A 23,139-nucleotide genomic window follows, 5' to 3' on the forward strand; every position below is an offset into this window, starting at 1 on the left:
GCACTAGTGATAATTTACCGAAATTCACTAGACTCTGGGGTGGTCCCGGTGGATTGGAAATTAGCAAACGTGACGCCACTGTTTAAAAAAGGAGGTAGGCAGAAAGCAGGAAATTATATGCCAGTGAGTTTAACTTCGGTAATAGGGAAGATGCTGGAATCTATCATCAAGGAAGAAATTGCGAGGCATCTGGATAGAAATTGTCCCATTGGGCAGACGCAGCATGGGTTCGTAAAAGGCAGGTCATGCCTAACTAATTTAGTGGAATTTTATGAGGACATTACCAGTGCAGTAGATAACGGGGAGCCGATGGATGTGGTATATCTGGATTTCCAGAAAGCCCTTGACAAGGTGCCACACAAAAGGTTGCTGCATAAGATAAAGATGCATGGCATTAAGGGTAAAGTAGTAGCATGGATAGAGGATTGGTTAATTAATAGAAAGCAAAGAGTTGGGATAAATGGGTGTTTCTCTGGTTGGCAATCAGTAGCTAGTGGTGTCCCTCAGGGATCCGTGTTGGGCCCACAATTGTTCACAATTTACATTGATGATTTGGAGTTGCGGACCAAGGGCAATGTGTCCAAGTTTGCAGATGACACTAAGATGAGTGGTAAAGCGAAAAGTGCAGAGGATACTGGAAGTCTGCAGAGGGATTTGGATAGGTTAAGTGAATGGGCTCGGGTCTGGCAGATGGAATACAATGTTGACAAATGTGAGGTTATCCATTTTGGTAGGAATAACAGCAAACGGGATTATTATTTAAACGATAAAATATTAAAGCATGCCGCTGTTCAGAGAGACTTGGGTGTGCTAGTGCATGAGTCACAGAAGGTTGGTTTACAAGTGCAACAGGTGATTAAGAAGGCAAATGGAATTTTGTCCTTCATTGCTAGAGGGACGGAGTTTAAGACTAGGGAGGTTATGTTGCAATTGTATAAGGTGTTAGTACGGCCACACCTGGAGTATTGTGTTCAGTTTTGGTCTCCTTACTTGAGAAAGGACGTACTGGCGCTGGAGGGTGTGCAGAGGAGATTCACTAGGTTAATCCCAGAGCTGAAGGGGTTGGATTACGAGGAGAGGTTGAGTAGACTGGGACTGTACTCGTTGGAATTTAGAAGGATGAGGGGGGATCTTATAGAAACATTTAAAATTATGAAGGGAATAGATAGGATAGATGCGGGCAGGTTGTTTCCACTGGCGGGTGACAGCAGAACTAGGGGGCATAGCCTCAAAATAAGGGGAAGTAGATTTAGGACTGAGTTTAGGAGGAACTTCTTCACCCAAAGGGTTGTGAATCTATGGAATTCCTTGCCCAGTGAAGCAGTTGAGGCTCCTTCATTACATGTTTTTAAGGTAAAGATAGATAGTTTTTTGAAGAATAAAGGGATTAAGGGTTATGGTGTTCGGGCCGGAAAGTGGAGCTGAGTCCACAAAAGGTCAGCCATGATCTAATTGAATGACGGAGCAGGCTCGAGGGGCCAGATGGCCTACTCCTGCTCCTAGTTCTTATGTTCTTATGTTCTTATAACGTTTTGGTGTGTTCATTGTAATGTTAATGTAAAATCAATCTGAAATTGTTAATATATTCTCGAATAAGGAAAATACTCAGGAATGTTACTTATAATTGCAGGAATCAGCATTAGGGTGCCTACCATAACTACCATAATTCACAGAATTCCTACAGTGCTGAAGGAGGCCATTCAGCCCATTGAGTCTGCACCGACACTTTGAACAACCACACTACTTAGGCCCAATCCCCCATCCTATTCCTGCAACCCCACCTTAAGGGACAACTTAGCATCACCAATCTATCTAATCTGCACATTTTTGGACTGTGGGGGGAAACTGGAGCACTGGGAAGAAACCCATGCAGACATGGGGAGAAAGTGCAAACTCCACAATTTCCCAAGGTCGAGATCAAATCCGGGTCCCTGGCGCTGTAAGACAGAAGTGCTAACCACTGTGCCACCATGTCACCCCAAAATTGCTGGAATAAGTTTCAGAATAAAATATTAGAATAAGTTATGAGTGAACACTTAAAAAAAAAAAATCTTCATTGCCCTTAGATTAAAACGGGCTTGCTTCACTGCTGTTTAAATATCTGTTTCAATGCCTAATTTTATTGAGCAAAAATAAGGAGTACAGTTTATTCAACCTCCTGCCTAAGGTTTAATGGCTAATATGCTGAATGCATTTCACAAAATGGTCCACTGGTTATGAGAGAACAGAAGGCAAACAATAACCCAATAGCCATGACACTTAAAATAAAAGCATGTCTAAGTAGTAAAACAATTTATTCTGAGTGCCATTAGTAAATACCATTTATATAAATGCCCTCATTACTAGACCCATTATAATTGGTTACTGTTTGCTGTGTTTCTGCATATGCATGGATTTCTTGGGCTAAGCTAAACCAAACTTGCCCCACTGGACTGGACCCAGTGCACTGCAGTATTTAACCATTCCCCCATCTACTGAGGGTGAAAATGAGCACAAAGCTTTCACAGCTGTTTTCTTTCCTCTTTTTATGATTTACTTTCATGCATGAATAGTTGACTCATTGGTTATCTTTTCAACACTGACAGTAATCATTTTATTTTACTGTTAGCACGGTAATTTCATTGAGTTCCATGTAAGCTTGCAATCAGCCAGATGAAATTTGGCAATTCTTATTGAGCGTTATGACAGCCTGCATTACAGTTTCAATTTAAATGATGAAGCATCCAGGGCAAGTGTTTTCAAATGCATGTATTTATAAGCAGAATGTTTAGAAAAATGTTCCAATGTAGAGACCTTATAGCCCACAGTAATTGCAATCACTACGCATTTTTCATTTGCAAGCACATAATACTGGCAATAAGATCTGAAAACCAATGCGGGGAAAGGGAAAAAAATAAAGAATTAATTCACCAGTAATTAACTCCAATAGTTGAGTCAAAAGTACAAAAGGCGAATTATCTGTTTTGCATTTGCACTTGAATTTTTCTTCCCTCGCCTGCCCATTTGTCTCAGCGTGACTCCTACATTTCTGAGACCAGATTACCCTAAATCATGTACTTCGATGCTGCTCATCTATTGTTACACAATGGGTATCAGATGCTGATGACTGGAATGGTGGAGCTCCTCTCATCCATTTCCTCCATTGAATCAAGGGTTTTCATTCGCACAGAACCGGTGTCAGTTGTAACTCAGTGGGTGATACTCTTGTGCCTGAGTCCCATGCCAAGGCCCAAGCATACAATCCAGATTAATATTTCAGTCCAGTACTGAGGGGGTGCTGCACAGTTGGAAATAGCATCTTTCAGAGATGTGCAACTTAGGTCCGATCGTCCCCTCAGCTGGATACAAGATCCCATGGCATTATTGGAAGAAATTGTGTGAATTCTCTGGATTCCCTGGTCAATATTTATCCCTAAAGCAGATTATCTGATCATTTATTTACTTGCTGTCTGAGGGACCCTGCGGTGTGCAATGCGGCTGTCACATTTCTTACTTTACAACAATGACAAAAAAATTTTTTTAATACTTCTTTGGCTACAAAGTGCTTTGTGGCTTCCTGATGTGTGCTCCATAAATACAATTCATTATTTACATTTTAGAAGGCAAGTTCTATTCTATGTTTGGGTCACTGGAGTAAAGACTTTGCTCTGTGATAATGCAAGTTGTGCAATTTGGTAATTCAACTTGGACATGCAACCATCTGAAGGGACTCTTATTTTGCTTCTTCTGGGTTCTCTCAGTCACACAGGATAACTAATATTAAAGTGCTTTTCAAGCGTTGAGGTTTTAAGAAGAATGCTGCTGGTTGGAAACAGCATCTTTTAGAACTAATAAGCCGAGACACTCCCCATGCCGGGTGGGAGAATCGAGGGAGGGCCGGGCGACTCATTTCACGCCCCCCTGGCACCCCCCGCGATTCTCCCACCCACCGCTCGCCGTTTTTCACGAATGGGCTGAGCGGCCTGCCGTTCGCGACCGGTTCACGACGGCGGCAACCACACCTGGTCGCTGCTGTCGTGAACATAGACGCCAAAGGCCCGTTTGTGGCTTGTGGAGGGCGGAGGGGGGAGTGAACACCACGGCCTTGCTCGGGAGGGGACTAGCCCGCGATCGGTGCCCACCGATCGTCGGGCCGGCGTCTCAATGGGACGCACTCTTTCCCCTCCGCCGCCCGGCAAGATCAAGATCAAGCTGCCACGTCTTGCGGGGCAGCGGAGGGGAAGACGGCCACCGCGCATGCGCGGGTTTGAGCCGTCAGCCGTCATGACGTCAGCCGTGCATGCAACGCGGGCTGGAGCCGGCCAACCTGCGCATGCGCGGCAGACGTCACATAGGCGCCACCGTCGCGTCATTCTCGGCGCGCCACCTTGACGCAAGCATCAAGGCCCGGCCGCCAAGAATAACGGTGCGCCGCTCCTAGCCCCCCAGGTGGGGGTGAATACGGTGAGAGGAGCGGCCTCCGAGGCCATCGTGAAACTCGGCCGAGTTCACGAAGGCCTTCCCGACTTTTCCCGGGAGCGGAGAATTCCGTCCCTCTCTTCTCAGGCAGATAGTGATCCTTTGTTAAAATTTACCATCAGCTGCTTAAGAGCAAATGAACAAAGAACTAAGGCTAAAAGGTGCACCACATCTGGATAAGCAAACTAGATAAGCCAAAAGACGTTAACATGTTTGACCTTCTTTTTACTCTTTTCCATTCACACTAAAAATCAGACACCAATGTCAAAGACATAAGGACAGACATTGCATGAGGTCATGGTCAAAAATTGCTAAAGAGATCAGCAGGTAGCAGTCTCCAAACTGTAACTGTGGAAAGACATATAATCAAAGGTACAGTCCACTTGCATCTGTGGGCAATTAGTTTCAGTATTATTTTTAAATTGATATCATCAACATTATGAATTACATATTGTTATATTACTTGTTTGTAATGTGTCGTTACTCTTTGCTTTACATTTCCAGAATGGTTTGATGGTTAGATTACAAAGAAACTACCAACCTTCAACTTAAAGCAAATAGGTTTAATTGAATAACAAATTAAGTAATATTGAGATGAGTTTGTTCACTCTTACAGAACAACAGGATAAAGTAAATCAGAATAAGTATTAACTATATTTAACTACACGTGCTAACTATGCTATATCTCTCTAACACACTGCTGTCTAGTCACTCCTGGTTCGAAGACTTCCAAGATCCTTTGAGTCCATATATTTATACATGAATCTAGTACTGCCATCCAGTGATTGTCTTACACTATGATGTAGTCATTAACCCTTTTTTATTTCTACATATACATAGCGCTACATCCCCCTTTCTTTAAATTTTAGAGTACCCAATTATTATTTTTTTCCAATTATTATTTTTTTTCCAATTAAGGGGCAATTTAGCGTGGCCAATCTACCTAACCTGCACATCTTTAGGTTGTGGGGGTGAAACCCACACAGACATGTGGAGAATCTGCAAACTCCACACGGACAGTAACCCAGGGCAGGTTTCGAACCCGGGTCCTCAGCGTCGCAATCCCAGTGCTAACCACTGTGCACATGCCACCCCATATCCCTTTTTTAACATCTCTTTCTTGTGTGTAGCAAAAGGAAAAATGTATAACAATAATGCAATAAAACTTGATATGTATATCTCTGTGCAATGCAAAATTAGTAATGATCATTCAGGCATGTTCTGCCTTGTGAGATAAAAAAACTTGGGTTTTGTGCCTTTAAAACTGTTACTTTGAAATTTCGAGCAGTTTCCCTTTGAGTGGGCGTGTCCTGAATATTCTGATGTAATGCATAATTGTCAATTGCGCAAGCGCAAATCGATCTTCTTCCAGAGTGCGCCCTTTTTTCAACTGCTCATGCGCAGGTCTCGCGCATGCGCAGAACAGTATTTTGCCAATTTGTATCTTTTCTGGATGTGCGCTTGTGCATACTGGTTAGAGTGCACACGTGCAAGGTGGCTGCTGACCAAAACCCGCATCTTCTTCATCTGCGACACTGCCTCTACCTCATGAATGTTTGCCCTTTTCACGGCTATAATATTGTAGGTACTGATTCTTAAATTGCTGATGAACAAGGCATTTTTCAATCGTTATTTCTGACACTAAGTCCTTTTGTCTCAGTAATCTTTCTTTGAAGTGCTCATCATTGATACCAAACACAATTTGGTCCCAAATCTTGAATCATGCAGCGTTAAAAACATTACAGGATAGTGCTAGCAGTCTTAAGTCTGCCACAAAGCTATTACACGATTCCCCTATGTTTTGCAATTTTTATGAAAAATGAAGCATTCAAATGTCTCATTCGTCTTACAGTGGTCGTCAAATTTGTTTCAAATAACATCAAATTTAGCTTTGTCCTAACCAGCAGAATATTGAAAAGGTTTGTAAATTTCTATTGCATGTTGACAAGCCATAATTAAAAGCAATGCAACTTTGCGAGCATCGGTAGCGTTAGTTAAATCTGATGCTGCCAGATAGATTTGAAATTGCTGTTTAAACAGCTTCTAGTTTGTATTGAAATTATCGGTTATCCTTCGGTGTCAAGGAGCTTGAGCTGTGTCCATCGAGTTGTTTGTCTTCGAAGGTTTTGTTTGCTGTGATGCTTCTTGAGTCGAATAGCTGCTAAGGTTTTCTTCTTTTTCTGATCTTACTATATTACTCTAGCTAGTTTACTGAAGCCAAAGCCTAGTACCATGTTATATTACTTGTTTGCAATATGTCATTAATCTTTGCTTTACACTTCCAGAATGGTCTGATGGTTAGATTTCAAAGAAACTTCCAATCTTCAACTTAAAGCAAATAGGTTTAATTGAGTAACAAATTAAATAATATTGAGATGAGTTTGTTCACTCTTACAGAACTATAACTGGTGATAAAGTAATTCAGAATAAGTATTAACTATATTTAACTACACATGCAAACTATACTATATCTCTCTAACACTCTGCTATCTAGTCACTCCTGGTTCGAAGAGACCCAAGATCCTTTGAGTTCACATGAATCTAGTGCTGCCATCGAGTGGTTGTCTTACACTATGATGTGGTCATTAACCCTTTATATATCTCTATATACACATATCACAACACATATTATGATTGGGCACAAAAGACTGGATTCACCGTTTTTGAGGCTGAGTGCCAACCCCCGCTTGGGAACTGCGGCGTTTTACGACGCCAATATCACAGTGAACCCTTAATGATCCTGCGACCAGTGAGGGACTAGCAGGTGCACCATGTTAAACTCCTGGCTTCCACGATATAAACAGCAGGAGAATGGCCGGGCCGTGGCCGCGTGTGTGCACAGTGACAACCTGCAGCGGTTGCGCCGTAAACATGGCGCCGGCCATGCCCGACCTGCCAAATCATGCCCCTCTGGCTACCTCCTGGCCAGCCCCAGGCCACATCCCACCAGCCTCCCCAGACTTCAAGGAAGACCCCCCCCCCCAGCCAACAGCACAGCTCCTGGCCAACTGTGGCGGCGCAGGACACAGTCCACAGCCACGCTGGGTTCCCAACCGTTGACATCACACGTCCCCCATGCGGTTGGGAACTCAGCCCAGCAGGGACGGAGCATCGGGGGAGGGCCTTCAGGTGATGCGCCAACGCCGTTCCAACAGCATGTGCCGCATGACACGATTATACCATTTCGGAGCAGGTGAAGGATAGAAAAGTGGCGTCAACACGGAGCCGCCCCCGAATTGCACCTCGATTACGATATCGGCGTCGGGCAACAATGAATCTCGCCCCATGACTTTCCGTTTTATTGATTTAATTTTCCATACAACCTAATGTCTTGCCATTGGAAAACCAATACCAATTCAAAGTCATGTTTTATTAATTAAATATATTTACTCATTAATTTCCACTTTATGTCCAGATCGGCCATGAATGGCAGAATAAGTAGAAACTCTTTGATTTTTAAATTCTTATCCTTGAATTCAAATCCCTCTATGGCCTTGGTTATCCTCTCCCGATACCCTCCTTCAGTACGGCACCCTTCAGAGATCTCTGTGCTTCCTCCAATTCTGGTCTCTTGCAGATGCCTGAATTTCATCACCTGGCCTTTGGCAGCCTTACTTGCCTGCAGATAGTAGGTGCAAAGTTTAGGGATTTCCACGATAAATTCCTTTGTGTCTCTGCTGCTCTCTCCTTTCAGATATTTCTTCAAACTTACGTTATTGAACACTTTTGTCCACTGTCTTAGTATTGTCATATGCGGCGCTACATCAAATTTAATTTGATAAATCGTCTGTGAAACACCTTTGGGCATTTTATTAGATGAAAGGCACTTCTGTGTTGCAAGAGGTCTGGAAAACACAGCTAGTATGGGTAAACAATAGAATTGCTTTAAAGAATGGCATGTATCTTCCTCCAAACTTACCATTGAAATCTTGCGAGTGGATTGTTCACCTCTCCCTTTTCCCAGCTGTCATAAGATGTAGTGAACAGGTCCGACACAATCAGAGTTCCTGTTTCAGACTGTTAACATTTTCGCCTTCCATTTGACCAAAACCCATCTGTTTTGGGGGGTTAAAATTATCCACTTTCGATCGGCAATTGGAAAATGCCCCATGGTTTATGAGAATATACAATCACATTGCCTTTGCACAAAACTTTCAGAGTGAATGTCCTACCGTAACTATCACAACCCTCGGCAGAACGTGCAGCACACTCAACTTATAATTATGTCATTTTGAGCTACTCACATTTATAATAGCTGTCGATATCTATATCTGGTTGTTGTATGAATTAGTGGGAAAAGTGATGCTTAAAATGTGTATACAACTTGTGTGCAGGACAAAATGTCATAAGAATAACAAATAAAAGGCAATTATTATCTTAACGAACGGATAACTGGCCCAAATGAATGAAGGAGAGGAATAAGATGCAGTTATGCAATTTTGTTCAGATAATCCATATTGAAATGTAGTAAGTGTGCAATCTACTCAATCATTCATTTGCTTCACTGGGAATGTATCAAACAGGAAGCAATGATAATTGGAACTGGTATATCACCCACTAACTTTATCAGCACAGATTTCTTCAATGACAAATGTACTGTGATCTTGAAAATATCCAGTATTTTTCAGCTATGTAATTGCTCTATTTTTTAAAAAAGGTTCTTTCACATTCAGTTACAGCAAAACTAGAATAATAGAATTGCATTCTTCTATGTTTCTTGCTCAGGCTGCTGTCATTGTGGCTATGGATACCAGTGTCCAAAATGATTTGCAGGGTGTCCGAGTGGCCCAGCAATCTTTAACTAGGATTGCTGAATGCCACCCTAGGAGAGTGACAGTGGTTCTGTGAAGCACAAAACCTGTTGTCCTCTCTCAGGTGACATGGTATGGGCAGCACGGTAGCATAGTGGTTAGCACTATGGCTTCACAGCTCCAGCGTCCCAGGTTCGATTCCCGCTTGGGTCACTGTCTGTGTGGAGTCTGCATGTTTTCCCCGTGTCTGTGTGGTTTTCCTCCGGGTGCTCCGGTTTCCTCCCACAGTCCAAAGATGTGCAGGTTAGGTGGATTGGCCATGCTAATTTTCCTTAGGTTAGATGGCGTTGCAGGGTTTCGGGGATAGGGTGGGGGTAGGGGGTTAAGTAGGGTGCTCTTTCCAAGAGCTGGTGCAGACTCGATGGGCCGAATAGCCTCCTTCTGCACTGTAAATTCTATGCAATCTATGACACCGTTTATTCTCCCACCACTGCCAATCCACTAGTTCCCTTGCTTTTGCTTGTCAACCAGCCAGCACAGACTGCTGCCACACATATCGAGATGGCAAAGTCTGCAGCCAGGCATCCCTGGGCAGCAGCTGCTTGAGATCTTGCTGCAAGGTCATGTGCAGCTTCTGAAAGCCTCACTGAAAGTCAGCAGCCTTCCTTCAGCCATGCTGCAACCAACAGAGTATGATTGCAAAAGAGAACTAGGCCAGGCAAAAACACATGGGAAGGCAGGCTCTAAGGAAATGTAAAAGATGATTAGTTGATGTTTGTATGCAATATGCCATGGTTTGATTTATAAATTTGGTTTGGAATGTTTACTGTGTGTTTGCTTTTACCTTTGATTTGCAACCATGGTCCATAACAGGTAGGTGGGTAATTTTGAGAGTTTGATTAATTGGGAATTGGTATTATGCCGTTAGATGAGTAGTCTTTTGAAAAGAGCTTGGCCAGAAAAGTGCTGTTGACTGCCTCCTCCCTTCATTTACCACCCCCTCTTCCGCACCCTCTTTCTTCTCCTCATCACCAGCTGGATTCTGTATGGTAGCAAGGGCTGTTCCTTCATGATGTGCAGTCTGCAGCAGCCCATTACATATCTGACAGCTGCTCTGCCAAGTACTGCAAGCCTGCTCCAGAGCGATTCACACAAGCCATTGTTTCAGCATGTCAATGGTTCAACTCTATATGTGCCAATTGGCTTGCATTTTATGCGTGTATTGTGCACCAGAATTGTGAGCCATGACATCAATGGCAAACTCTTGCTTCAGGTTTCTCACGATTGATCAGATGCAGATGGAACAATGGACTGCAGCAGAATGAAGGCAACATGACTGTTGCAAGGATACCAGACATTGATCTGCATGTCACAGACCGATAACCAGCTGGATGTTAAGCAAGTGAATGTAGCATATCTTAGTGTTCACATGCAAAACCCACAGATTGATTTGTGTGCAAACAATAGCACCCTGAACTATGGGGAAACCTGCTACCATAGAATATAGAACATAGAACAGACAATGCAGAAGGAGGCCATTTGGCCCATCAAATCTGCACCGACCCACTTAAGTCCTCACTTCCACCCTATCCCCGTAACCCAATAACCCCATCTAACCTTTTTGGTCAGTGAGGGCAATTCATCATGGCCAATCCACCTAACCTGCATGTCTTTGGACAGTGGGAGGAAATCGGAGCACCCGGAGGAAACACTCGCAGACACGGGGAGAACGTGCAGGCTCTGCACAGACAGTGACCCAGTGAGGAATCGGACCTGGGACCCTGGCGCTGTGAAGCCACAGTGCTATCCACTTGGGCTACTGTGCTGCATCCTTGAGATGCTGCATGATCCCTCTGGAGGCCTCTTTTCTCAGAGGAGACGTTGGGTGTGATTTAAGTAATCCGCAGCACCTTTTTTCTGAAAATGTGTTTAACACATGTTCACCATTCTTGAATAACCCAATTTTAAATAAGTGACAATGGCTTTGACGATTGCACAAACCATTACCTAATGTTACGACCAGGTGAGAAGGAGTGAGCTGGCTCCCTTTTTATTCAACCCCTCGGTTGATTGCAACAAAGGCGTTTCAAAATTTCCTTCCCCCATAGATGCCTTTTCGATCAAAATGCATTTACTTCTTATGAAGAAGCCAATCAAATCAAGTTTTCTTGAGTCAAAGAAAGAGTACTTCATAAGTTACTGAAACCAGAGGAAAATAATAAAAGACACGACGAAATCTACACACGTACAGATGTCATAAGTAAGAAAGAATCCAAAAATAAAAGTTAAAAGAAGATGTGAGTAAATCCCTAAGTGTACGTGAAGCATGCATTTTAGAATATTGTGGTCGTTTGAGGTTTGGTGGTTTGCGTTGGGAGTGTGGAATTTACTTTTTTCAGGTCTGCATTCTGTTGAAGATACTGCAACTTCAGAGAGAGAGAGAAAGAAAAACCTTGCCTGTTCATTTCCAGCAAGGCTACAGATGGTTATCATGTTTCTTTTATTCGTGTTTGTTCTGTCTTTCTGCTTGTCTGAGACAGTTTTATATTCATTTCTGTATATTTCTGGGATTCAATTAACATGGCTTGCATCCATTATTTTAGTTATCTCCATTTTAGATCTTGCGTCCCAGAAACCTTTTGACACATTTTTTAGATATAAATCTACAGGAGATGGGAGTATTTTGTCCTTCACCGGTGGCTTTCAGTGTTTGGTGGAATATAATTGGCTGGGTAGCAGTTTTCACTGTCTTCACAAAATTACAGTGGATTAAAAATCCAGCACTTTGCATTTTAATGTCTCCTTTCACAAGCCTCTGTTTGAGGACACCCCTCATGTGTGAAATTCCAAGCAACATCTCTGAGCAGATCTTCCAGTGCAATCTATATTGGATCTTTACAGAAAAGTGATCAGTTACAATACCAAGTGACTGCTGCTTCTCATATTTGTTCAGTGTTGTTACTTCCTTTTTTTTTCTAAAGCAGATCTTCTTTAAACAGTTCAATATGTCTGTGATTAGCTGGTAAAGTTGTGGGTTGATCTCACTCGGGTAACAGTGTTATGCCATTGTAACATTAGTTGCACAGTGTAGTTGTACACTAGTGTACAGGTGATCAGTTTCTTAGTAATTAAAAGAAGTATTTAAATCTTTCAAAAAAAGATGTCTTTGTACTTGCGTCTAGAAGTTTAATTTTGAGAGGCACAGCGAAGGCCTGAAAACAGTAGCGTAAACTGATCGATTCAGTTTGGGGATGCAACCAGTTCTATGGGACAGGGTCTGCTTCTAGCGCACTGAATGCACTTGAAATCTCTTAATCTTTTGCTCTAGTTTAGCAGAATTTAGGAACAATGTGCTGAATAAACCAATATAATTGAGCGGAAATTCCAAATCGTAATGTTTCCAGGTGAATGTATGTAGTCTTGTCCCTCTAGGATAAGGAGATGTTTGAAAGCAGGCCAGAAGCAGTAGGCTAGACAACTATTTTAAATATCATACGAGCCCTGGTCTCAATGAAGTTTAAATGAAACTATAGAATGTGGAAATTTAGTAGCATTGCAAATTCCATTATTTTTTTCAAATAGATTATTGGCACGCAGAGCTGGTATCTGTACAACAGTCTATCAACATAAGATATCAAAAAGACTGAGCTGGGCAAACCTTTAGGGTTTAAGTAGAACTGTTGTAACGTAACCTTATGCAATTTTTAACATCTTACAGAACATCACAAAAGAGAGTTAGAATTCCTTTGCTATCATGTATGAATTCAGCACCAAGGGACGCCAAGTCTCTCAAGGACCAAGCGTATAATTCCAGGGAGCAGAGACGTTTATAAAAAAGAAGAGGTTACATGTAACACACCGTAAAAGGAATTCAGAATGATTGCTGAATATAGTGTCATTGTGCATTGAAACCTATTCTGAAGCAGTCACATCCTCCTCTGGAGACCTGGCCTTAAACCCAGCACTGCAATGAATGTTGAAATCCTTCCATTGGATGGCAGCTGAAGGTTACAAGTATATCTTCACTAAAGAGCAGTACTGATATGTATAAGACTATCTTTATTTGCATTATATCAATTTCTTTTACACCCTAATTAAATGCTTAACACCTTATTGTCCATTTTATGTTATATAATTTACTCAAAAGAATTGCAGCTTAATCATAATTTAGCATAGTACTCCTTCTCACCCATTTTGAGTATTTTGTATCTCAATCATTTTGTTCAGCATACATTGTTGATCACTGTGCACTTTTAATTTTCCATGTTGCTTCATAACATGTGTTGTGGGTCTCCTTTTTTTGCAATGTACCATAGCTTCTCTCATCCTTGTTATAGAACAAAGAGTCTCAGCTCATTAACTCACTCCCTGGCCTTAGGTATTTTAAGCAGTCACTTCAATTCTGGTATGGTAAGAAATAAAACTGCGCAGAAATAGAGGAGTGTGCTAATCTACGTGAGCTGGTGAGTGAAGACAATTGCTGGAATTCTCAATTTTGCTTTAATAGTTACTTTTTTCTGCGGGAGTTGAGTGAGAAAGGAATGGGATTAAAGGCATAGCGACCGAATAGGTCACAGACCAGAAGCAGCACAGGCAGACCCTGAAAGAGTGAGATCTGAAAGAGGTACAAATCAGTGCAAAGAGGAAGGAATGGCATAACCCAAGAGAATGCAGAGCAGTATAGAGAGTCAGTATTGAGGAAAAGATATAAAAATCAAGCAAAGGAGCTAAAATAATTCCATTGGGTTTAAAATCTTTAATTTTATTCATTTATTTAGGCTTGATGACCTAAGCCATCCGATAAATAGAAGTATGGCTAGACACATTCAGCTCTATTGGATGCAAATGCTGTTCCATGTGGGAACTCATGCACTGGACCACTAGATGGGTGGAGAGTGTCATCAGCTGAAAGAGCTTGACCTGTGGGTTTTGGAGCTGGAAATCCAGGTTTCAGAGCTTGAATGGAAGCCATAGTCACTATGATATATTCATGAGATTGAAAGTTTTATTGATAGAACATTTGTGGATGTGGTCACTTTGCAGCTAAAGATAATTGAGTGTACGCCAGTCACAGAGGATCAGGTAGGTAGCACAAGGGTCTCCTGAATCCATCTCACTTTCCAACCTGTATACAGTTCTAAATACTGTTGATGGTGATGGTTCCTCTGGCGTGTGCAGCCAGAGTTAAGTCCACATCATTATGGTAAACAGCTGTTCGAAGGGAGAGGATGAAGATTGGGAAATCATCAGTGGTGGGGGTTCTATAGTTAAGGGAGCAGTCTAAATTTCTGCAGGCACTAACATAATTTCAGGATGCAATGTTGCCCCCCTGGTGCCAGGGTCCTGAATGTAACTGATGGATTGCAGAGCAATCTGAGGAGGGAGGGTGAAGAGCCAGAAGTCATGGTCTATTTTTGGTACTGTGACCATAGGTAGAAAGTAGGATGAGATCCTGATGTAAAGTGAAAGATGGGTAAATGTACCCCGACTGACCTTGACCAGTTTGCAGTAACTCTTTTTAACACAGGTGTGTTACGTGCTGAGATAGACAAAGGAGACAAGAGTCAGATGAAGTCCCAACACAACTTTATTGTACACTTTATTATAGAAAATAATATTTCTCAAACTCTTTACCAATAAAGTCTCAAATCTAAACTAGCTATCTACTGACACCCGGTCTCGAGGATTCGCTTGACTCTACCCACAGGCCCCTATCACTATATTTGACCTGTTTGTCTGAAAAAAAACTGGTAATACCCATTTAATAAGGCTAGGACAGGCTGTTCCTTGGTCTTTGAGAATTGGCTGATGTTTTAGGACCTGCAATCGTCAATTTGAGCTTCCCCTCTTGTCCAGAACTGGTTCTGGTCTTTGGGTCGTCTCGCCAGGGTGGTCTCTCAGAAGACGTCGTTGAACAAGGTACAAAGCTGGAGAGAGAGTGGAGTTCTAGGTTGTCTCTTTTATACATCTCTACATGCCCTTCTGTGGCCTATGCCCAATCGGCTGGTGGCAGGAAGGTCCAATGAGGTGGATGCTCCCCCATATTTGGAGGTCACAGAAGAGAGTTTTGAATTTTCAACTGTCAGGTGTTGTTCTGATCGTGCCATGCCTCCGGCCCCCGACTGAGCTGGAGGTCATTAAGTCTGTGCAGCATTCTCTAACAAAGCAGGTTCTCTGGAGGTGTAAATAATGGTTCTTTCTGAAACAATGTGACCATTAGCACCTGGTCAGTAAGTCCCAGGCCTGTCTAAATTTGACGGGGAAATTGATTGTCAAAGGCCTGGCTGCATTAATGCAGTCTGTTCCAGCTCTGCAGCTTGCAAATTGCATTGTCTGGCTGTGTTTCAGCTTGGCTTCCACGTTTCAAGTTTTTATTCATGTTCATGATAAGAAAATATCAATATTTCTGGAATAATCCTGGAGGTCATGGGTGATTTTATTGAGCTCAGGAAGGAGATTAGCAAGCAGGAACTCAAGAAGTAACAATGTTGGGCAACACGGTGGCGCAGTGGGTTAGCCCTGCTGCCTCACGGTGCCGAGGTCCCAGAAGATGTTCTCTCAGGTTTTGCTGTCTTGATGTGGGATTCTGGAAGCAAATGCTGATTTTTTCCGAGGTCCCAGGTTCGATCCCGGCCCTGGGTCACTGTCCGTGTGGAGTTTGCACATTCTTCCTGTGTTTACATGGGTTTCGTCTCCACAGCCCAAAGGTGTGCAAGGCTAGGTGGATTGGACACACTAAATTGCCCCTTAATTGGAAAAATTTATTGGGTACTCTAAATTTAACAAAAAGTAACAGTCAGATTAATCCTAGTGCCTTGTGAGTATGGAAATATAAGTTTGAAGCAGGTGAATATATGGTTGAAGAAATGAAATGAAATGAAAATCGCTTATTGTCACAAGTAGGCTTCAAATGAAGTTACTGTGAAAAGCCTCTAGTCGCCACATTCCGGCGTCTGTTCGAGGAGGCTGGTATGGGAATTGAACCGTGCTGCTGGCCTGCCTTGGTCTGCTTTCAAAGCTAGCGATTTAGCCCTGGATTCCTGGGACATTGAGGCTAGTTCTGGGAGAAGTGAAACATACACAGGAAGGACAGGTTGCACCTGAACAGAGCCAAGATCAATATCGTCGTGGGCCAGTTTACTGGTGTTATTGAGGGGTATTTAAACTAAGTTTTCAGGGTGACAGGACCCAGCATCTAATATTAGAAAAGACAATCAGGCATACAAAGGATTGGGAGAGACAATCTGACATGTACGACATTAGCAAGACTGTTATGTGTTGGATGGTTCATTTAATTTAGAGTAAAATGGAGGAATGAAGATGGTCATGTGAGCTGCTTGGATTCCTGCCTAACAACAAGCATAAATAGTTAAAATAATATAAAAGCAAATTACTGTGGATGCTGGAATCTGAAACCAAAAGAGAAAATGTTGGAAAATCTCAGCAGGCCTGGCAGCATGTGTAAGGAGAGACAAGAGCTAATGTTTCAAGTCCAGATGCTTTGACAAAGAGTCATCTGGACTCGAAAGCTTGGATAGTTCAATGATCAAAGGTCAAGGAAGGGCTGAGAGTTGTTTTACTGAGAAGAAGGTGCAAGATATTAACACTGATAGACAATGGCAAGAGCATCTTGCCAGATCTACGCGCTGAGACAGGTGCGCAGAGTTGAGAAATTTTCCTCAGGAAAAAGTGTATAGAGTTCTGCTATCTACATTTCAGGGCTCGCATGTATGCTGGAGTCAGGCCTGGTGCCTCGATTCTCTGGGACTCAGTCTTACTTGTTTGTTGTATATTGAGTATTTCCCTCACACTCTCCATGCCAACACATCAAGCACCTCAGGAGCCATGCTGATTTTTCCCCCAAGTATCCATTACAGATTACAAAATATATTTTAAAAACACTCATTGATAAAAGCTCATTAAATACATTTGAAGTCCCTCGAGTTCACTATCCCTGATATAACCCTCACCCCCCCCCCAACACCTCATTACCCCCACCCACTCCCCATGCAACATCCTTGCCAAGTCATTTCAATGCATGCCACTCTACCCAGCCCAATGACCCCTCATAACCTCCATGCCAACTTAAGCTCCTCCACTCATCACCATGAACTCTTATAGCTCCTATGCCAACTTAATGCCAAATTATGACACCCCACTCATTACAATGGCTGCTTCTAGCCATGATGCCAATTTAGTGTAGACTCATGCCAACCTTTCATCCCTCACTTATCCCCATTGGCCCTTAAAGTCTCTGTTAAATTAGGGGCAATTGATGCCAGCACATGACCCCATTCAATTCCCAACCCCTTATATGCTATTTCTCAACCTAGTGGAAACATGTGCCAACCCATGTCAACCTATACCCACCACCCTTTTCCCTTACACCCTCCATGCCAACACATCAAGCACCTCAGGAGCCATGCTGATTGTTTCCCCAAGTATCCATTGCAGATTACAAAATATATTTTAAAAACACTCATTGATAAAAGCCCATTTAATACATTTGAAGTCCCTCAAGTTCATAATCCCTGATATAACAATACATTTGCTTCCAAAACTCCATATCAAGACAGCAAAACCTGAAATAACATCTTGGAGCTGTCAATCACGTGGAGAACTTACAGACCTCCATTGCGATAATGATGGTTTCTGGAGCAGTCGACCAGTACTAGTGCAATAATGATAGCCATTTTATTATGTAAAAAAACAGATTTTGAAACTACAAGCAATGATTTTTCAACCCAGATACGCAAGCAGACTGTATCTTTTTTTCAACATTTCAAGGGCAGGCTGTTCAAATATGTTGCAGTTTAACAGTTCCACAAACCTTATCCAACTTTTATGAGCACCTCTATCTATTTTAAAACTTTGGAACTCACATTGTGGGATTACTGTAGCAAAAACAAAATGTGCTTGAACTCAGCAATGAGTTCACATGGCCATGTTAAGTTTGGATTTCCCCCATGTGTGAGTCACATCACACCTCTGTTCTCCTACCAGCGAAACTAGGATTCACTGTGGTGGTGTGTCTGGAGGTTGCGGAGGAGGAGGAGGTGGTGGTGTCACAGGGTCTACATTCTGGATACACTGTGAAGACTCTACAGCTCTATGAAAATCTAGGCCCAGGCATTGAAGAAAGATAGGGAAAGAAAGAATGGCAGAAGACTGCCAATATTGATTAGAGTGCTGAGGTAGACGAGTGCCTGACGTTGGTCAAGGATATAATCTCTTTGATTAGAGTTAGGAAACAATTGCGATACTATCACACAATTAGATATGAGAAACAAGGCAGCACGGTGGCACAGTGGATAGCACTGCTGCCTCATGGCGCCGAGGTCCCAGGTTCGATCCCGACTCTGGGTCACTGTCTGTGTGAAGTTTGCACATCTCCCTGTGTTTGGGTGGGTTTCGCCCCCACAACCCAAAGATGTGCAGGCAAGGTGGATTGGCCACGCTAAATTGCCCCTTAATTTGAAAAAATTAATTGGGTACTCTAAATTTAAGAAAAAAAGAAAAAAAAAGATATGAGAAGAAAGTGGCTGTTCTCCCCTTTTTGTGAGAGATCTGACTGGTGGTGATTTAACCTGAGGGTCACCACACCTCAGCCAAGCCAAACAGTTGAGAAGGCTTCATGGATAACCTCAGCCAGTACAGAATTGAACTTGTGCTGTTAGTGTAACTCTGCATGATCCAGCCAACTGAGATAATCAAATAGATATATTCTACAGACCACTAACATGTAGGAAAGGAATAGAGAAATAAATTTTTGGGGCAATTATAGGGAAGTAATGCAACTATAGATGAGTGATAATGGATCTGGTTCTGAGCAATGAGGTGGGTCAAATGTATCCAATGTCAACAGAGAAATATTTAGGAAATAGCAATCATTATATCAAAAGGTTTAGGTTAATATGCAAAAGAAACAGGAGCAATTTAGAGCAAATTAATTGGAGGAGGGTTAATTTCAATGAATTGGGAATGGATCTGACCCAAATAAAATGAGATCAAATACTGGCAGGTAAAACTGTAATGAACCTTGAAATAAACAAATAGTTCAGGTACAGTTGAGGTACATGCCCATGAGGGGGAAAGGTAGGGCAATCAATACCAGAGCCCCCAAATGTAAAAATGGACAGAACGCGATGAATAAAAAAAAAGGGCAAAAAATGGCAGATGTCAGGTTAATTTTAGAAGCAGCAACTAGACGGAATGCGGAATGTTCAGAGAGGAAGTGAGAAAGGAAATGAGAGCAGCAAAGAGAGAGAGACAGGGAGTTAATATCAGATGAAAACCAAAAGTTAATTCTAAAAACATGCAAACCGTAAAAGGATGGTTGGAAGAAGTGAATCCGATAAGGGATCAAGAAAGGGAACTATGCATGGAGACAGGGGGCATGGCTGAGGTACTAAATGAGCCATTTGCATCAATGCTGACCAAGAAGGAAGGGGCTGCCAAAGTCATCATGAAAGAAGAGGCAGCCAAAATACTTGTTGGGCTAAAATGAATAATGAGGTATTAGAAAGTCTGACTGCATTTAAAGCTAATAAGTCACCAGTACCAGATGGAATGCTGAGGGAATGCTGAGGGAAGGTTGAAAATTGCAGAGGGACTGGCCATAATCTTCCAATCTTTCTTAGGTACAGGAGTGGTTCCAGAAGGCTGGGAGAATTGCTAATTTTACAGCCTTTTGCAGCCTTTTTTTAATAAAGACTGTCAGGATAAATCTAGCTTCTGCATGCTCGTAGTGGAAAAAAGTTTAAAAACAATAGCCTGGGACAGAATTAACAGACACTTGGACAAATGTGAATTAATTAAGGAAATATGGAATAGATCTTTTAAAAGAAAATTGTGTTCAACTAACTTGGGCTGGAATTCTTCAGTCGTTGTGATTCACTTTTCCTGCTGGTAATGGGAAATCCCATTGACAAACGGCAGGAAGATAGAATCTCGCCACCAGCAAACGGCACACCGCTGAGAAACACGGCTGGGGAACTGGAGAATCTTGCCCCTGGTTGAATTTTGTTTTGATCAGGTAAGAGGGTTGATGAGAATAACGGGACCGATGTGGCATACACGGACTTCCAAAATGCATTTGATAAAGTGACATATAACAGGCTTGACAGTCGTAGCTGGTGGAATAACAGGGAAGTGGCCACATGGATATGACACTGGCTAACTGCCAGGAAACGGAAACAGAACGGTTGCTTTTTAAAACTTGTTGATCAGGTGTGGAAGTTGCTGGCTAGGTCAGCACTTATTGCCCATTCCGAGTTACCCTTATTCAGAGGGCATTTAAGGGTCAATCACATTGTTGTAGGTCTGGAGTCGCATATAGGCCAGATCAGGTAAGGATGGCACACTTCCTTCCAGAAAGAACATGAGGGAACCAGATTGGATTTTACGAGAATTGACATAGTCATATGGTCATAATCAGACTTTTAATTCCAGAATTTTATTGAATTTAAATTCCACACCTGCCATGGTGGAATTCAAACCTTAGTCCCAAAACTGGAGGAAGGCATACATTAAAGTTCCCCAGGAGGAATCAAAGACCATTGCTATTCTTGATATGTATTAGGTGACACAATTACAAAATGTGGAAATGTATTGTGAACTGTGAGGAGGATAGTGATAGGTTTCAAGGGGACATAGACAGGCTGTTGGAATGGGTGGACATGTAGTTGCAAAATTTTATGTGGAGGAGGGGGAAGTGATGCATCTTGGTTGGAAATATGAAAAAGGGCAATATTAAGAGAAGTGTGCAATTCTAAAGGGGCTTCAGGAATCGACAAATACATGTGCACAAATCATTGAAGTTAACAGGGAAAATTGAGAAAGTGGTTAAAAAGGCTTACAGGATCTTGACCTCTACAAATATGGAATCAGAATCACAGAATTATTACGATGCAGAAGAAGGCCATCTGGCAAAAGCAAATGCCAAGTCCAATTTTGACCCTCAAGATTGGTCAAAGGTGTGGATTTTAAGGAGATTTTCCATAAAATCCAAAGAATCCCTACAGTGCAGAAAGAGTCCATTCGGCCTATCGAGCCTGCACCAACCCACCAAAAGCGCAGTCTACCCAAGCCTACTCAACTGCCCTGTCCCTGTAATCCAGTGCACTGCTCGTGAACAATTCCCTTCACCTGCATATCTTTGGACTGCGAGAGGAACTCAGAGCACCGGAGGAAACACATGAAGAAATGGGGAGAACGTGCAAACTCCACACAGACCGTCACCAAAGGGCAGAACCAAATCTGGTTCCTTGGCGCTGTGAGGCAGCAGTACTAACCAAAGAATGAGTTGGAGCATTGGAACCAGAAAAGGGTTTTGGAGGAATTCCAGAGCATGGGACTCAGTTGACTTAAAGTATGGATATGAATAGTGAGGTAAAGTGGGACTAAATCAGTACAAGCCAGCATCTGAAACAGACAGGTTTTGCGATGGGATTCTCAAGCTGGAGGAGGTTACAGATATGGGAGGGATCATGGCCATGAAGGTATTTTATAATGAGCGTGAAAAAATAATGCATTGACCCATGTGAGTCAGTGAGGGCTGCTGGCCATGTGTCAAAAAGCAGAGAAACATGTTTGTTTTTGATTTATATTTGAGCCTAGCTCACTAGTGTCAGTCACTTCTGAAAGCATGACATACATCTCTTACATTCCAAAATTGACTGAACTTCCCAGCATTTACTCAAATTAGAGTGTAACCTGAGAATGTAACAGTGTGTGCTCCTTAACATACCAATTGGATATTGTCTCTGGTGCACATATCCTCACATTGGCTTCTCCAGTCATTACATTTTAATGAGACGAAACCAGAACAAAGCAAAGCTGTTTTCCTTCTCAGCCAAAAAGTGAACACACCGAGCCCTTCTTCTAATCAGACTCACTTAGAGCAATCAGTGCAACATGTCTTTGCATAATAATGAAAAATAATGAACACTTTCCTACAGTGAGTCATCTTGCCTGATTTAAATGAAGTGACTTCTATTATCTTCCTGCACCCCGTTCTTTTGAAGCTGACCAAATCTTTCCCTGGCATCTTTTTGCCTAAAAGCCTGATTCAAGGTCTGACTTTAACCAAGAATAGACATCCAGAGAATGCGTTTGGACAGGGGATGCGGAGGAGGGTTTCAAGGAATGGAAGGCTGGTTGATTGGAGATAAGGGGATGTAACATTTCACTCTCACTCTCTAACAAGTGGTTGACACTTCTTAAGTGCCCGGGACTAAGAATTTCCAAATATAATAGGGCCTCAGTGCTCATTGATGATCGAGCCAGGCTGAGCAATTACTTAATTGTTTTCATCTCTGGGGACCCAATTTAATACAGAACTCACTTGTATTTAATCAGGTTTTATCTTTGTGTTTTATTTCAACAAATGCAAACATATATTTAAAATCATAACTGTAAATATTGCTGGGTTGTATAGACTGACAAGAGACCAACAAACAGAAATGTTCATTCAGTAATCTTAGCAACTCTTACATGCTGTGTGTCTGTCCGTGCTGGGGGGAGAACCTCCCACGCTTCTGACATGTTATTTCCTGTGTCCATGTCATCCCAATGTAAATGTGACCACCAAGTCTACATCTTCCCCATTGAAGCTGGGATAACCGGTACTACCGGCGTATGACAATGTAGGACATCAGTGACAGGTTCTAAACTATTTACAATGTAGAGAGCACAAACCTGGGCAACATACTATAAACTATATATATATATGCAGGGCACTGACTTGGGCTGCTACACCTAGTGGATAACCCATCATGTCTCTTTCCTCCAAAACCTTTTTAAACAAGACAGTCCATACATAGATTAGGTCAGTACATGGTCCTTGAACTTTTAATTTGACCAGCTCAGGCAAACGGAGTGAGTGATTGTGCCATTTGGCTGTGCTGGCCTTGACCTTGAGTTGCTGTTC

The sequence above is a fragment of the Scyliorhinus canicula genome, chromosome 17 (genome assembly GCF_902713615.1).
Source record: "Scyliorhinus canicula chromosome 17, sScyCan1.1, whole genome shotgun sequence".
NCBI classification, from domain to species: Eukaryota; Metazoa; Chordata; class Chondrichthyes; order Carcharhiniformes; family Scyliorhinidae; genus Scyliorhinus; species Scyliorhinus canicula.